Genomic DNA, 15,848 nt, shown 5'->3' on the forward strand with positions numbered 1-15,848 from the left:
GAAAATGTTCAGAATAAAATGTTGGGGGGCGATGGATTTTGGTGTCTGATTATACGGTCCCATTTTACAGATGAGAAAATGGAGGAGCTGGAGAAGTGACTTGCCCCAGGTTCACCTGGTGACTCGTAACAGAACATCTGGGATTAGTCCCTCCCCTGGCTGGGTATCCCTGGGGCAAGTTGCTGAACCTATCTGGGTCTCACTGCCAACCCGATTCTGAACCTGGAACTTACAACTTACATCCGATTTTCAAAGGCAGGGGTGTGTCACCCCCTAAAGAATAGCAGGTCTCTTCCCATTTGGGCCCATATAGACCCCTCCTCTGGCCTTGGACATTTGACCTCCCAGGGCTTTGCCAGCCATGGCTAGATTGGGGGCTTCTTTCACACCCATGCCCATTCCAGGCCGCCTGGCCTTAAGACCATCTCCTAAGAGGTCAGGTATGCCTGTGGAAGGGTGGGTATTGTCTCATTGCTCAGCAGATCTTTCTTGAGCCCTTATTAAGTGCCAAGCACTGTTCTGGGGTGTGTGTTGGGGGGGTTGATACCATAATGCACCTAAGAAGCCTGGAACCTGCTACAGAGGGCAGGGGAAACTGATTTGCTTACTTGCTCATTGTCTGTGTCCCCTAATAGACTGTGAGCTGCGGAATGGGGGGTGGGGGGTAGCGATGGGGCAGGAACCAGGGTGTTCTTGGTCACTGCTATATTCCTGGCACACACTAGATACCCATAAACAATACTTCCTGTATGAATGAATAAACTTGGACAGTTACCCCCCGCAATGCCTCAGGTCTGCTACCTTTGAACCCCAGTCAGTTCCCTAGTTCCGAGTCCCCCAGGGTTGGCAGCTATAACAAAGGGACATCAGTGCCACCCAGCTCAGATCAGGTCCCACTTCCCGGTTGTGTGACCTTGGGCAAAACGCTTCTCCTCTCTGAGCCAATTTAGTTTTCTACACTGCAAGGTGGGAATAACTAAAGGTCTCTAGATGGGAGTTCCTGGAGGTCTCTTCTTGGTGAAGACTGGAAAAATGGCGTCCAGGTAAATGAATACCCAAGGTGTAGCCCAGTGGCTCAATCTTAGCAAATGGAAGGACAAGCTGCACAGAAATAATGTCCTTGTATGTTGCTGTTCCTGGAAGGGTCACATACCTCAGTGGGCCATGGATGACTACTATATGAGTTATAGATTGACCACTGTCTTATGTTTGGGGCAACACGTGTTCACTTCTGGAATTGATAGTTTCCTTTTTCTATAATAGTTAATAATAACAGCACTTATCTGGCACTTCCTGTAGATGCTGCTCTCCATGAGAACATTTTCTCCTAATGACCTTATGAAATGAGGCCTATTAATTATTTCCTCTTGGAAATGGAGGCACGGAGAGGTGAAGTAATTTGTCCAAGGTCACACAGCAAAGAAAGTGGCAGGATGTGAAGCACAGGCTCACTGGTTTGAGTCAGCACGCTTAACCTCCGTGGTCTCTTAAATAACATGCGTAGTGCCACCAAGATGCCAGGATCAATTCTAAAGCTTAAAACACATAGATCTCAATCACTCATTTATTCAACACACATTTATTGAGCTGCTTCGGTATACACATGGCTTTTCCAGAGCACCGGGGAAACAGAAGGTAAGAAAAGACCAGAATGTAAGTCCCCTTGGCCTGTGCGCCCCGGCAGGGTAGCTCCGAGCTGTCTGGGTGCTCGATGGGCCCCGAGCAAGGCGCAGGGCACACAGCAGGCGCTTAGCAAGCGTTCCCTGAACGAACGCGCTAATCGAAGTGTCACGCCCGCAAGGCGTACACGGCCCCGCGGGGCGGAAACAGACCCAACACCACCGAGGCGTCCCGGGGCTTCTGGGAGTCCCATCTGCGCGGCCCGAGAGGCCTCGAGGAGGCTCTAAGACAGGTCGGACCCACGTCCCCGGCGCCCTCCCCGGGGCGTAGCAGCTCAAAAGACCGATTGAGGTGAGTGAGCGAGCCGCGTTCGGAGTCCCGGCCAGTAGCCCCAAAGCACCCCCCGCCCCCGTGCCTTCCACCCTTTTGGCTCCGACTCCCGGCTCCTTCGCGATTCCACCTGCGGGGCCTCCCCTCTCCTCCAGCCGTGACTCTCGCTACCTTTTCGAACCTTCGGCGCTCCCCCTGGTCGCGTCCTCCCGCCCGGCGACCATCCCCCGCGTCGGGGCGCGCCCAGGGCGCACCGCGCCCGCTCCCCAGACGGGCTGGGCGCCCGGGGTACGGGAGGGCGAATCCCTTTAGCCTTTCCCCCTAATCCGGAGCATCGCTCGAAGCAGTCGGCAGACTCCACCGTAGCCTGGGAAGGCGCGCCCCTGAACCCCCGGGACTAGGGCTGGGGAGGGGGCGGCGCCGGTGCGGAGGTCACCCTCCCGGGGCGTTCGCAGCCTCCCATTCGTTCGAAGGCCCGCAGCTCGGCGCCCAGAGCCGAAGCTGGTTTGCTGAGTCGCGGGGCGGGGCCTCCCCCAAGCCCGTCCCTCGGCGAGGGCGGAGGGAGGAGGAGGAGGAGGAGGAGGAGGAGGAAAGGGGGGGGCGGAACACAAAACCTGCAAGGTTTTTTTTTTCTTTTGCATGTAATTAAAAAATAATTTTTTTTTTTTTTGCAAACCCGAGGGGTCCCGCCCGGAGCGGGCGCGGGTCCGGGGCGCCCGGGCCGCGGCGCGGGGCGGCGGCAGGGGCCTGGCGGAGGCTGCCGGGCGGCCGCCATGCGATCAGGCAGTGCGCTGACCGGCCCGGCCGGTCGGCCCCTTCTGGGTCCTCCCTTTGCAGCCCGTGCGGGGCCGTCTCGGAGACCCCGCGCCGACGGCTGCTCAAACATCAGGGTGAGTTTCTCACAATGTAGCAATTTCTCTTTAAATCTCTTAACTCTCTCTACCTGCGAGTCGGGGCTGTGACAGGGCGCAAAAGCGAGGGGGGAGTGGGGGTTGGCGGCGAGGGTGTGTGTGGGGGGAGCCGGAGCCGGGGCCGAACCCACCCCCCCGACACTCACACACTTAGCCCCCCAACCGGGGCGCATCGCCCGCTGCCTCTTTTTCTGTTCGGCGCCCACCACCCCCGGCAGCCCCCCCTCACCCCCCGCGTCTCTCCATCACCACCGCCCCGATTCTGCGAGGACCCCCCCCCACCCACCCACCTCGGGCTCCCCTGCCCAAACCCGGCGCCCGGTGCCTCCCCGGCCCTCCCGCCGGCTGCCGGTGATACAATGGAGCGGCGGAAAAACGAGACCTAACGTTCCACGGGGGGAGGGGTGGGGAGACCCCGTCCCCCGGCCCGGGGGGCCCCCCTCCCCTCGCCCTGCTCCCTGCCTTTTGGGGAAGAAGAGGGCAATGGGGCATCGGATGGTGGTTTCCCGGCCGGAGCTGGCGAGCCTTCATCTCCCCCTCTCGCCCGTCCCCTGCGCTCCCTTCTCAGATCCCTCCGGGGGTGCTGGAGAGAAACGGGGCCTCCGGCATGCTGGGGAGGGATGGATGCGGAAGGAAGCCACTGGGTCTCCTCCTCCCCACCGCCCCGAAACAATGAAAGGAGTTGACTTGGTCCCCCACCCCCCAGCAATGAAAGGAGTTGACCCCCGCCCCCGCTAGCTGGTTGTTCCCGGAGGGGGCCGCTACGGGGGATGGGGGGAGGAGGGAGGTGAGCCTTACCCCTGTCACCTCCGAGATTTGGGGCGGCCCCCCATCTCCACCCCCTCGGCCTAGCGATGGGAGGCACCAGGCCCAGCCCGGGCACCGCGCTCGGGTGGTGACCTTTAGACAAAGGCAGCCCTTTCCCTGTGGTGAGCCCGGACGAGCCGGGCCCGAGGCCTCCCCGGGCCCCTGCGGAGGGCGGCCGGGCCGCGGGCACCCGGAGGGAGGGATGGAGCAGGAGGGCGGAGGGATGGAGCCATCTGGTTTTCCCATCCCTCGCTGCCCCTCGGCTGCTTCTCTGGCTCCTGTCACGGGCGGCCGCGGGGAGACCAGGGACCGCGGGCTGCCCAGGCCTTGGTCCGCGGCCAGCGGCGAGCGGGGCGAGCAGCCGCGGGCGGGCTCGGGAGGCAGCGGTGATTGGAAGGCACGGCGGCTCCCTCCTTCCTCTCCGCACCCCTTTGTTTTGCTTTGTGGTTCTGAGCAGCTGAACTTCCCGGGAGGTGGGGTCAGAGGCCGCTGTGTCAGCTGTCCCCGGAGGCCGGGGTGACAGGTCCCAGCCCTCTGGTGTACCCGGACCGGGGCTCCTGCCCGTGCTCGGCCTTCTGCCCGGACAGGCAGCCCCTTTTGTCACACAGCCCTCCGATAGTCTAGATCTGGGGATGTATTGAGGGTTTGCTTTTCCCTCACACCTCCTTTCCCAGGGCGCTTGTCAGGGAAACAGTTTTTAGAAACACCCCAGACTTCACGGCCTGAGATTTCTGAGAAGTGCTCTGTGCTTTCACACCTCTCCCCTCGCCTGGGGTGGGGGTGGGGGCCTCAGTCAACGCCGACCTGCTAGGGTGGTGGGAGAAGAGGGGAGGAGGACAGCTGAGGAGTCACCCCCTTCCCATGTGCCAGCGTCCAGTGAGACTTAAGGGGTGTGCTTAGCTACACCCCCCTCCCCCAGAGCTCCCCCACTCCTGGAAGGTGGAAATAACATCTCCTACCCAGAGAGCATTAGGGATTGGCTACTGTTAGGTGCGCTACCCACTGGCCACCACCCGAGGAGGAAGTTGGGTCAGTTATGTGATTCCCATTTTGCAGACAAGCTAATGGAGGCTCAGAGAAGCTAAGTGACTTGCCCGGGGTCACACAGCCCCAATCTGTAACCGTCTCAAGTTTTTCCAACTCAGCTCAAAACTCTTAGGTTCTCCTGTACCCCTCTTTGGCAATTTGTCCCTTTGACTTCAGTTGAGTCTCAAATGTAGATAATACCAGGAAGGAACCGCCGAATCCCCCCCCCCCACCCCGAGTGATCGTTTGGGGAAGGAGTAAGGAGCATCTGGAAGCTGGGCTGAGGGCAGGATGCTTTCACCTGTGGCTGGAACAGAGCGTTTGCATGCAGGAGCTGAGGATTGGAGGTGTGGAGTCAGGAGAAGGGGGTCCCCAGGCCTCGCTGGCTGGGGTTTGGGGGGCACTTGGTCGGTGGCCCCTCTGTCATCCTCTTCCTCTTCCATCTGAGCTGGGACTCAGCCCCGCTGGGAGGGAATCTGAGCTGCCGGGGACCTTCGTCGTCGCTCTGCCCTGTGACCCTCCGTGGCGCCGTGATGTAGCTGGCAGAGAACTCCCCTGTCCGTTCTCCCCTCGGCCTGGGTGGCAGACTCCCTGTCCCACTCTGTAACCTCAGGCACTAGATTCAACTCACTAGTCCTCAGTTTCCTCATCTGCAGGTGGGGATCAGTAGAGCTTCCTTAACTGACCTTGCGGTGACTGAAAGTTTTATCCAAACGTGTTATTTTTATTTCTCCTTCAGCAGGCCTGTAGGGGTGGGGAGGAAAGTTGGGTGCTGGGTATTTTACGGTGAATGGCAAAAGGCATCTACCTTGGAGGAATTCCCTGTGGTGGTGGGTGAGGGCAGGCAGTAAGGAGTTCCACTTTGGTGACCCTCCGTCTCCAGCTCTCTGGGACCCCACCCCTTCAGCAGCCTCCAGCTCTCTGGGACCCCACCCCTTCAGCACTTACTGGTGCCGAACACACATTTGGTGGGGGGGGGAGGGGGAAGGGCTGGGGAGGGCCCAGCTTACCCACTGAGGGGGGCAATATGGGCGATCTTGCCATTTTACAGATGAGGAAACTGAGTCCAGCGGAAACCTGTTCGATGGCTGAGAGGGGACTCCAGCCCAGACTTCAGGGACGGGGGTGTGATTGGAGAGGGGCTAACACTTTGAGGGACACCCTGCAAATACCTTCCTGAGGTGACAGGCATCATAAGTAATCATAATTCCTGTGGGGTGGGGGCAGGAGGGGAGGGGCTGTAGGTCTCTCTAGGGTGAGTGCTTCCTGAAAGTTGGAACTGATTTTTGGGGGGCAGGGTGGCAGTGGAAAAGGGGGGAAGTGTGAGGCCCAAGAGTGACAGGCCTGTGCCCCGCCCCCCTTTTTTGCCCGCTTCCTTCCCAGAGGCCTCAGGGGCCTTCCCCAACCTTCCCTGGGGATGTGGGGTCTTCCCCCTCTCCCCTCTGAGAGGCTGTGAAAGGGTCCAGGGGTCAGCACCAAGCCCAGGGGGCCTGGCAGGAGGGTTCTGGGGTGTGGTGTGGGTACTCTGGGGTCCTGGGGGGTCACCTTTGAGCCCCAGGCCCAGCCACCATCAGAGTTCCTGCCCGCTCTCCCAGCTCTCCCCCCGTGGCTGTCTTGACTCCTGGTCTCAAGAATGCGGAGGGCTGCTGGTGGGGGGAAGTTAATTGGAAACAGGAAAACATGGCATTCCTTTCTAGCTGGCCTGGGCCTGGAAAGCAGTGAGGGGCTGCCTTTCTCCCTCTCCCGCCCTGCAGGGGAGAGGTCGGGGGGAGCATGGTTCTCTCACCTCTGTCTCTTCGGGGTCTTTCCCCCACCAGGCTCCCTGACTCTTAGTGGAAACAGCAAGTTGCCTGTTTTACGTCCATGATGTAAAATGCTCTCCCCCCAATCAGAATGACTTGCCCCCCTTTTTCACCGGGTCATATCCAAGTTTGTCCCTGCTCTCTGAGGGCGGAGGGCCTGTCTCAGTTGGCTCCCCAACGTAGGATGTGTCACACTAGAGACACATGGGAAATGTTTGGTTGACTGGTCCCCAAGGATTCCCTCCTCCTTCCTTCCCTAGACTTCTCCCCTGCCTGGGGTACCACCAATAGAGTTTTATCCCCATTGACTGAAGCCTTTGTGTCTCAGTGGCATGCAAGATCCCCCAACGGGAAAAGAGAAGGTTTTCTAAGACATTTCTCGTTTGGCGACAGTTTTGTGTCCTGAGTTTGCAGGTATCATGGTGGCGGGGGATCTGTTGGCAGGAGAAGCTGGAGAGAGGGCCTGTCTGTCTTAAATTGTTCCCGATTAAACTTCCTGGGGGCCTATTGTGTGCCACGGACCTGGGGCCCAGTTATGATACTGGGACCCGATCCGGGAGAAAGCTAGAGAGAAGTGTTGTCTTCAAGGCTGCTGGGGGACTTTGATGCCTTCTGTCTGGGTGGTTTGCAAAGGCTCCAAGGGGGAAGCAGCTTCTTTCTCTCTTTCTCTTTTTTTCTAAGTGATACATCCACATGGGACAAATTCAAAATCTCAAACATAGTAAGTCTCCCCCTTTACCCTCTGGGGCACCCCTGGGCCCCCAACTCGCCTCCCCAGAGCACCGCCTCAATCCTGATGTTCTGTGCGCACACGTTTATATACCTGTGTATGTCTTAAAAAATATTTATTTTGCACAGATGGTAGCCCCCTCTTCCCGTCGTTCTGCACGTTGCTTTTTTCACTTCATCTCCCTGGGAGATGTGCACAATACGTGGAGAGGTTTCTTTGGCTTTTTCTCAGCTGCATTGTATTCCTCAGTGTGGGCAAATCCTCCTTGACTCAACACGAATATGGAGGTGTTTGCTAAAGTTTCAGCGTGCAGAGCCAGAGGGCATGCATCCATTTGTCTTACTGGGAAGTGGGTATGCCAGTGGGGTAAACTCCTGGAGGCGGGATTGCTGGGTCAAGAGCCTGCGGTTTGTCATTTGGTCACTCTTGGGAGGCACCTGTGGAGCTGTATCTTGAAGGAAATCGTTTCCCCTCCTGTTCAAGTCATCCCACCCGTCCATCCATTGTCTTTGCCTCTTGTGACCTCCTTGCCCCTTCCTTCCTGCCTGTGGCCTGCACCCTGTGCTTGCCACTTGGTGTAGAGGTCAAGGGTGGGGGCGCTGTTGATTCGAATCCCGGCTCTGCCGCTTGCTGGCTGAATGGATGCAGGCAGGGGGCTTGCTGGCTCTGGGCCTCAGTTGTCCCCTCTGTTAAATGGGTTCACCTCAGTACCTACTTTTGGAAAGCTTGTCGTGAGGATTAAATAATACCCATCAAGGTGCATGGGTAGCCTAGCTGAGTCATTCAGTGGAGGTGTCATCTGTCATTCTATGGCAGTTCTGTCTCCTGGGGTCAGGAACCCCTTAATTCTGGGCTGTGAGCCCCCTTACTGGCAGGCAGGGGAGGGAATGCTGGCTTTTCCACTTACCTGCAGCGTGACCTTGGGCAAGCAATCCTTTTCTGGGTCTCAATTTCCTTGTCTGTAAAATGGGCCCATGATGGCTCCCTGGCAGGTGGGCTGTGAGGGCCGAAGGAGGCACTGCCCTCCCCAGCCGGGCGTGCAGTAGCCGTTCGGGAAGGAGCATCTGATGTTGCTGTTATTTTCACTATGATTACTGTTCTCCTGTGGGCCCCACGCTGACTTTGCCACTCTGAAAGCTCTCCATTGTCTTCCTGAAAGGCACATAGGGAACATTGTTGGCATTCTAAACCGCACAGCAGCGGAGGGCACAGGGCAGGCTGCGGTGGCGGCATGGCCCTGGGGACAGCCAGGGCTGTCCTGCTCTGGGTCTCGCTTTCCTCATCTGGAAGAACGGCTGTGATGGGAGACCTACCTGTGTGCTCACGGATGTTCAGTGCTTAACACAGTGCCTGACATATCACAAGTGCTCAGAAAATGTCAGTGGCTGTGATGGTGGTGGTGGTGGTGGTGATGGTGGTGGTGGTGATGATGGTCATGATGATGGTGATGATGATGATGATGATGGAGAGAAATCTCCCATGGAATTAGATACCTGCGTCCTTGCCTCCTTCCCCTAAAACCCCGGGCAGTCAATGTTGGCATTTTAATCAGAGGGAAGGTTCCAAGGCAATCAAATACCCTTTGGGCCTCAGATTCCTTATCTGTAACAGAACTCATGGGGTCTTTGTGAAGCTTAAATGAGTGAAGATGTAGAAAGCTTTTAAGACAGGCCCTGGCTTGCAGGAGTGTGGTGAAAATTCACTTGTTATTATTTTAATTTTTTATCATGGAAATTTTAAAGTACCCACCAAGAGTTGAGAGAATAAAATAATCAACCCCTGTGTACCCATCGCCAGCTTCACCAATTTTCCGCTGATCCCTCCTCCCGCCCCCCCCCACCACCCCCCATGCCACCCTGCACTTTCTTTTCCCTTTTCTGCTGGAGTACATTTAAGCAAATTCCAGATATCATATCAGTTCAATTGTATCATTATCGTTACTAATGGTGTTATTATTTTTGGTATCCAGAATCTGTTTCATCACCTCCGGATTCTATCCTGTTCTGTGCTGGAAGAGACGTTAGGCCCATTTCATAGATTGGGGAAATCGAGGCTGCAGGCAGTAAACTTTGGTCAGGTTGTCCTTGATCTGTGTTCCCATCCTGTCTTGGCCAGCCCAGGCTTTGCACCTTGGTGGCTGTTTCTGATCACACGGGCTTGGGGATTTATGCCTGGATGTGGGTTCCAATATTCTGTGCAGAAATCACAGTCAGAGAAGGTGGGCCAGTGGCGGGGGATGGACAGATGACCCCGGCAGTGAGGGGTTACTGGGTCAGCCGCCCGGGTTCGAGTCCTCTTTCTGCCCCTTCTAACCTTGTGATATGGGGGCAAGTTACTTCCTTTCTCTAATTCCAGATTAGAGAACCAGAAGTACAGGAATAATAAATCGATGCTTCTTTCAAGAGCTTTTGCATCAGTTAAATCAGGTCCTGAGTGGAAAAAATGTTTTGCAAGTGCCTGGCTCAGAGTAAGCGCTCTGCAGAAGGTAGCAGTCACCATTGTCACTGTAGTTAGTTATCACTTCCGTGGAGGCTGTAACCAAATGCTCCTTCCAGGGGTAAGAGGGTCAGAGGAAGGGTTATATCCCTGGAGCCCCTGACCAGGCCTGGCTGCCTTAATCCCCTCCTTTTGCTCACTCCATCCTCTATAATTCTCCTTCAAAGTGTTTCTTGTCCTTCGAGCGGCTGGAGGGGGCTGTTGACTTCTAGGTAACCACCCCCCCCAGCCTCCTGTGTCCCCTATGTCCCATCCTGGCAGCCTTGGGTGCGGAGTGAGGGAGGAACATCTCTATGGCTGTGGGACCCTCATTAATGACCCCTGGGGCCCTGGAGGGAGCCCCGGTGGCCTCCGCAGCTTGGAGGTAAAGGGCAGTCCATTCCTCCAGGACACCTGCAGATCGAAGGTGCCTGGAGCCCCCTTTCCAGAGGATGGATGCCGCCCTGCCTCTCGTCCACTATCTGGTACTGGGCAGGCTGTTGCTCACAGATGCTCACGGGATGATTGTGGCAGTTGGCTAGACTGTAACCTCCCTCCTGTCCTTCAAGGCACCTCACCCATCTTCGAACACCAAGCCTTCCAGGCTAGGTGACGGGGGGCTCCCGGAAGAGTTCTCAGCTCTTTACCCTCTCAGGCCAGGCTCCCCTCGGCCTAGCAGGCTCTGGCCACGGTGGCCTCACTTCTCTCCCCAGAACATGCCCAGTGCCCTCCTGCTTTTGTGGACATGCATCCCCCCCTTTTTTTTTGGCTGTACATGGGCCTCTCACTGCTGCGGCCTCTCCCGTTGCGGAGCACAGGCTCCGGCCGCGCAGGCTCAGCGGCCATGGCTCACAGGCCCAGCCGCTCCGTGGCACATGGGGTCCTCCCGGACCGGGGCACGAACCCTCATCCCCTGCATCGGCAGGCAGACTCTCAACCACTGCGCCACCAGGGATGCCCCCATGCATCCCCTTTCACAGAAAGTTTTGTGTGTGTGTGTATATGTATGTATGTATTTCTCCCCCATCCTCTCATTGAGTGTAATTGGCATACAATGAAATACACAGATTAAGGGTGCTTCTCCATGAGTCTTGCCAAACCATAGCAGCCTGTGTAATCCACACCCCATCGAGATCCAGAGCGTTCGCATCGCAGCCAAAAAGTTCCTTTGTGCCCCTTCACCGTCAACACCCCCTCCCAGAGCAGCGGGTCACTGGCCTGCTGCTCGTTTATCCTGTTGTGGATCTGCCTTGCCTCTTCTTGAATCTCGCAGACGTGTGCGGTCCTTTGGGTTGAGCACCTCAGCTCAGCATCACTGTTTTGAGATTTAGCCTTTTTATCACTGAGCAGGAGTCCTTGGGAAGGCTTTACCTCCTTTCTCTCGGGAGAGAGAAATCTGTCCCCCCGGCCCCCCCTTGAAGCCTCATCATCCCATTTGCCCCTCCCCTGGGTGCCCTTCCCAGCCTCAGCCTCCGGCTTAGGGACGCTCTCCCATTTCACTGCTCCACCCCTCGTAGCCCCATTGGGATGTAGGTATCCCGTGAGCTTTTCTTCAGGCCTGGGTTTCTCACTAGATTCTATAAACTACAGAAGGAGGGAAATGATGTGCCCCACGTTCTCAGCTCCTGGTGTGCAGTAGGAATCCTGTAATGTTTGTTGCCTGACGCACTGACTGACTGAAGGATGGACATGTCACAGGCATGGAGAAAGGGAGCAGAGAGCCTGTGCTTGCGGTCGCTATTCTGTTTCTTAAAAAGTGTGACCCACCTGCTTCCAAAGCACCAAAAATGCCAATCTCGGGGTGCCACGCATCTCCTGGGAGTCCTGGTGGGTAGGGCCCGAGAGGCCCCTAGCCAGGCTCAGCTGCCTTCATTGCCCGCCCCACCCCGGCCCATCCCCCCACCACTTTTATCAAGCCCGACCCCTGAGTGGTTCCTTGGCTCAGGAAGCCCAGCCCTCAAAGCTGCAGGGCTCTGCCTGCAGTGGCAAAGCTCCACCGGCAGGCCCCTCACCCAGGACAGGCAGCCATGGGTCTCCCAACTGCACTTGACACTTGGTCCATGGACATTGCCCATCTTGCCCTAGCCACCTCCCCACTGCCCAGTACTTGCTCCCTAAGTGTCTTCAGAGACGGAGTGAATCAGGGCCCATGGGACAGGTCAGGACTGCCCACTGCTCAGCAGGGAGACTGAGGCTGGAGGGGGGCGCTCAGGTGCTGCCCTCCTCAGCTCAGCCAGGACTGGAAGCCACACATGCTGTGTTCACACAAGCCATTTGCTGTAAGTTACGCCTCCTTTTACAGAGATGTTAAAATGGGGAAAGACTCAGGTCTCGAAGTTGACAAAAATGTCCGGGAAACTTCTGCTCCGTCTTTGCCTTCTGGTTTCTGCGGCCCTTCCGGGCTGCCTGTGCTTTGCCACCTAAAGTCTCAAAGCTGTTCCGTGAGGAGCTGTTTTCCTTTGTCAGATTTCTGTCTCCTTAGCTGGACCAGCAGAATTCCCTGACGTCTGCGCAGCCCTTGCCCCTCCCTGAGCCCGTCCCCGAGCCCGTCCCCCTTCCACAGTCCTATTTTTTCTTTGCGACCTTTAAGGGGCAGGGAGTCGTGTCTGCATTGGTCACAGGGGACACTGAGCCAACTTCTGGGCCTGAAGAGCCCCCGGCCAGACTCTGTAGCAGAATAGGGAGATTTATTTAAGGGAGTTCCTAACAGAAGTCTGCTTTAAGCAAATGAACAGTAAAATATATATACCCGCACACATACATTAATATACGTTACATATTATTATACTTTATGTAATAATTTAGTGGTATATTTAAACTTAGCAGTATAATAGGCATATAGTAAATGTATATATTATATACACATATATGCAAGTGCATATATATATATGTATATATGTATATATGTATATATATATATATATATATTTGTATAAGATTTCCTTGTGTTCCCATTCATTCCCTCCCCTGGCCCAGTGCCCTGGCAAATTGTTCTGTGCCCTGGCAAATTGTTTGCTTTGTGTGGTGGATTTTTGCTTTCTACAGAGGATCCTGCTGTATTTCTCCTTCTGAGTCTTTTTCGCCCAACACCCGCTTTCAGGCCTCCTGTGTTGCTACTTGTGCATCTTGTCTGTTGCTTCTCCTGGCTGTGGGACTCCGTGCGGTGCAGTTTTCATGGTTTGCTTAGAATTTTCCCCAGGGCCAGACCCCCGGGTTTCCTTCCTTTCCCAGTTACAGTGAGAGGTGAAGTGCCTTGTCCAAGGTTACACAGCTAGCTACTGGCAGAGCAGGGATTTGAATCCAGGCGCATCGTACTGGTTAATTCAGACCCACATAGCAGGCCTCCCTTGTGCGGGGCCTCAGAGCTCTGCACTCGGGACAGGGGTGGGGGGTAAACCCAAAACACACCCATCCTCCCTGCAAGGTGAGATCAGTGTCTCAGGAGTGTCAGCTGGGCTGGTGGAGGCCAGGAGGAGGCATTGCTTCTGGGGTATGTTGGTGCATCAGGGCAGGCTTCCTGGAGGAGAGGGCTTCTGGGGGCAGGCTTTGGGCTCCATGCCATTTCTAGCAGAGAGAAACCTGGGATGCTTTGCACAAAGGCCAGTTGAAGCTTCACGGGGAAAGAGGACCCAGGACACTGGGGCTGAGATCTGGGTTGCTTTGGTTTCGTTGATGGGAGGTAAGGGAAGGAGGGAGTCCAGGATGATCCAAAGTCACTGGCCTGAGCAACTGAGTGGATGCAGGTGCCCTTTCTTGAGATGCTGTAGTGGTGTCTATAGTTTGGGGAACACAAACCCCAGAGAGTAAAGCTCCAGCACCCTCTCGGCTGGTGGTGAGGTGCAGACGGAATGAATGAATGAACTGGAGGCACCATGAGTGAGAGGCGGTGACATGAGTGACCCCTGAAGTCCCAGGGATGGGGATGATTCCCCAGGGAGAGGACAGGAGGGGGTGGAGAATCAACTTAGGCGGCCACCCACGTGTAGGGAGGGGTGGGAGCTTCTTTGGCCAAAACAGAGAAAGGGAGGAGGAGCAGGATAAGGCACAATCAGCCTCTCAGGAACAAAGGCGGAGAGTTTTTAGAAAGGTTTAACTTCCATGGACCTGAGGACAGGCTTCCTGGTTTGGATGAGGCTGTTCTGGAAGCAAAGGTTTCCTGGGTTTGATGGGTATGTAGGGGTGAAAGCCAGACTGGAATATGGTGAGGAGTCAGGAGAGAAAGATGGCTTCGTGGATGGATGGATGGATGGATGGACGGACGGAAGGCAGGCAGATGGAGCTCTTGGCAGCCAGAGATTGAAAAAAAAATCTCGCTACCCTTTATGGCTCCCTAGTGCCCTCAGGTGAAAGTCTAACCTCACCTCCCCCCACAGAGCCCCATTAGTCTGGCCTGGGCTTATCTCCCTGACCTCATCTCCTGCCCTTTCACCTTGCTTTCTTCCCACACCCAGCTTGTTCCTGCCTCCCCACATTTGCCCTTGCCTCTACTTGCCGTGATCTTCTCCCATTCCTTCCTGTCTCTGGGCTCCTCGTCCTGTCCTGCAGGCCTCTGCTTAAATACCGCCTCCTCTGGGAAGCCTTCCTTGATGACCCTGTCCAACTTTCTCCATGTCACGCGGTTTGTTTCTGTGTGAGGATTCATCCCCCGGACCTGACTGGGAATGCGTCCAGACTCAGTATTCACTGCATGAGTGAGGGACCAGGCTTAGAGAGTTTTAGGATCTGAGCAGGCTTAGAGGAAAGGAAAGGAGCGAAGGAAGATTCTAGAAGAAGAGGGAGGAGGGGGGGTGCTGGGTTGGGCTCAAGAGTGAAGCTTCCTTACAGGTCAGGAGGTGAGGAAGAGAGGGGTGTGAAGCCAGAAGAAAGATGTTTGTGCAGTTGGGAAGGAGTTCAGGAGGCCGGTGCAAACCTGCTTGGAGACAGGAGGGGGTGGCAGGAGGTGGGGGCCAGGAGAGCGGAAGGCCGGTGGTATTGCCAGCTGTTGGGAGGGCGAGAGGCAGCCGCCTTTTATCTTTTCCAGGGCAAGGTCTTAAGAGCACGAGGTGGTCCTTAGTGTGGGGGAAGGAGGGCTCAGGTCCTTTGGGGAACCTGCTCGGAGGCCTCCGACCTTTCCCCCAGAGAAACGCACGCTTGACTCTACATCGCAACCTTTGGCGGAGGATTTCAGGGGTGTTGTGGATCCAGTTAGGAGTTTTCCACAGCTCATGACCGTAGCAACAATAATAATAACAGCCCACACGGCCATGGGCACCAGTCTAGGGCCCTCACAAGTCCTGACTCAGTTACTCACGTTAGGACCTTAGGAGGTAGTAGGTGCAATGAGCATCCCCATTTTACAGATGAGGAAACTGAGGTACTGGGCAGTTAAGTGACTTGCCCAGAGTCATACATCTGCTAAAGGGTAGACTGGGGATCCCCCACCCCACCCCGGGGGGCACAGTCTGGCCCCAAAGCCCAGGCTTTTAGCCATAAAGCCTCACTGTTTGCTTGTTACAGGGACCAGGACTAAAAGCCCACAGTCAGGAAGTTGCCTTTGCCCCGCCCCCCTCCACTCCCCTTTTTGCCCTGGGATCCAGCTTGGGTCTCAGCTTAGCCAGTGGAGGCCCCGGCTCAGCAGGGTGCCATCCCACCCTCCTCTTTCCCTTTTTACCCTCCGTGGTGTCTTCATTAACATAACTGTGGCGCCCCCAGCTTCCTCGGATGTGTTTGTGAGTTTGTGAGCGAGCGGGTGGGTGACTGACAGCGAGACCTGCAAGGAAGGGGTCAGGACCCCGGAGGCAGATCTGGTCTGGAGGCAGCTGCGGGACTTGGAGCAGGGGCCCCCCACCTCTCACAGCCTCAGTTTCCCCGTCAGTGAGGGGGGGGCCTGATGCCTTCCTCTCGGAGGTTTCATAGATGACGTCACATGTCAACAGACGTGCTGCAAATTTATGGCAGTAACCAGCTTCCGAGGTGTGTCAACATTCAGAATATTTCAGACCACAGCGCAGGCTGGAATGAGGTGGAACAGCCCTTAGCCAGGCAGGGCAGCTCCCCTTCCCCAAATAGGCTAAAGATTTCTGCAGCAAATACTATTCCTGCTGCTAATATATCTGTGGCTGTTCTACACTAAGAAGGATACATAAGGATAGTCATTGCAGGTTAGCT

At 56.1% G+C, this 15,848-nt stretch overlaps 1 protein-coding gene across 8 annotated transcripts in view; it reads left to right on the forward strand.

The window, feature by feature from the left end:
• Positions 1-1,528: 1,528 nt before the first annotated feature.
• Positions 1,529-15,848, forward strand: part of BICRA (BRD4 interacting chromatin remodeling complex associated protein) — a 77,267-nt gene continuing 62,947 nt past the window's right edge. For 2 of the 8 annotated variants that reach the window (XM_081215412.1, XM_081215413.1), the window contains exons 1-2: positions 2,343-2,840; positions 5,746-5,875. The gene's annotated coding sequence lies outside the window, so the exon portion shown is untranslated. Of the gene's footprint in view, positions 1,972-2,340; positions 2,841-5,745; positions 5,876-15,848 lie in introns of those variants that run through there. The other 6 variants (XM_081215414.1, XM_081215411.1, XM_081215415.1 and 3 more) reach the window with 6 other exon arrangements.

This window comes from Mesoplodon bidens (genome assembly GCF_964165515.1).
Source record: "Mesoplodon bidens genome assembly, chromosome: 18".
NCBI classification, from domain to species: Eukaryota; Metazoa; Chordata; class Mammalia; order Artiodactyla; family Ziphiidae; genus Mesoplodon; species Mesoplodon bidens.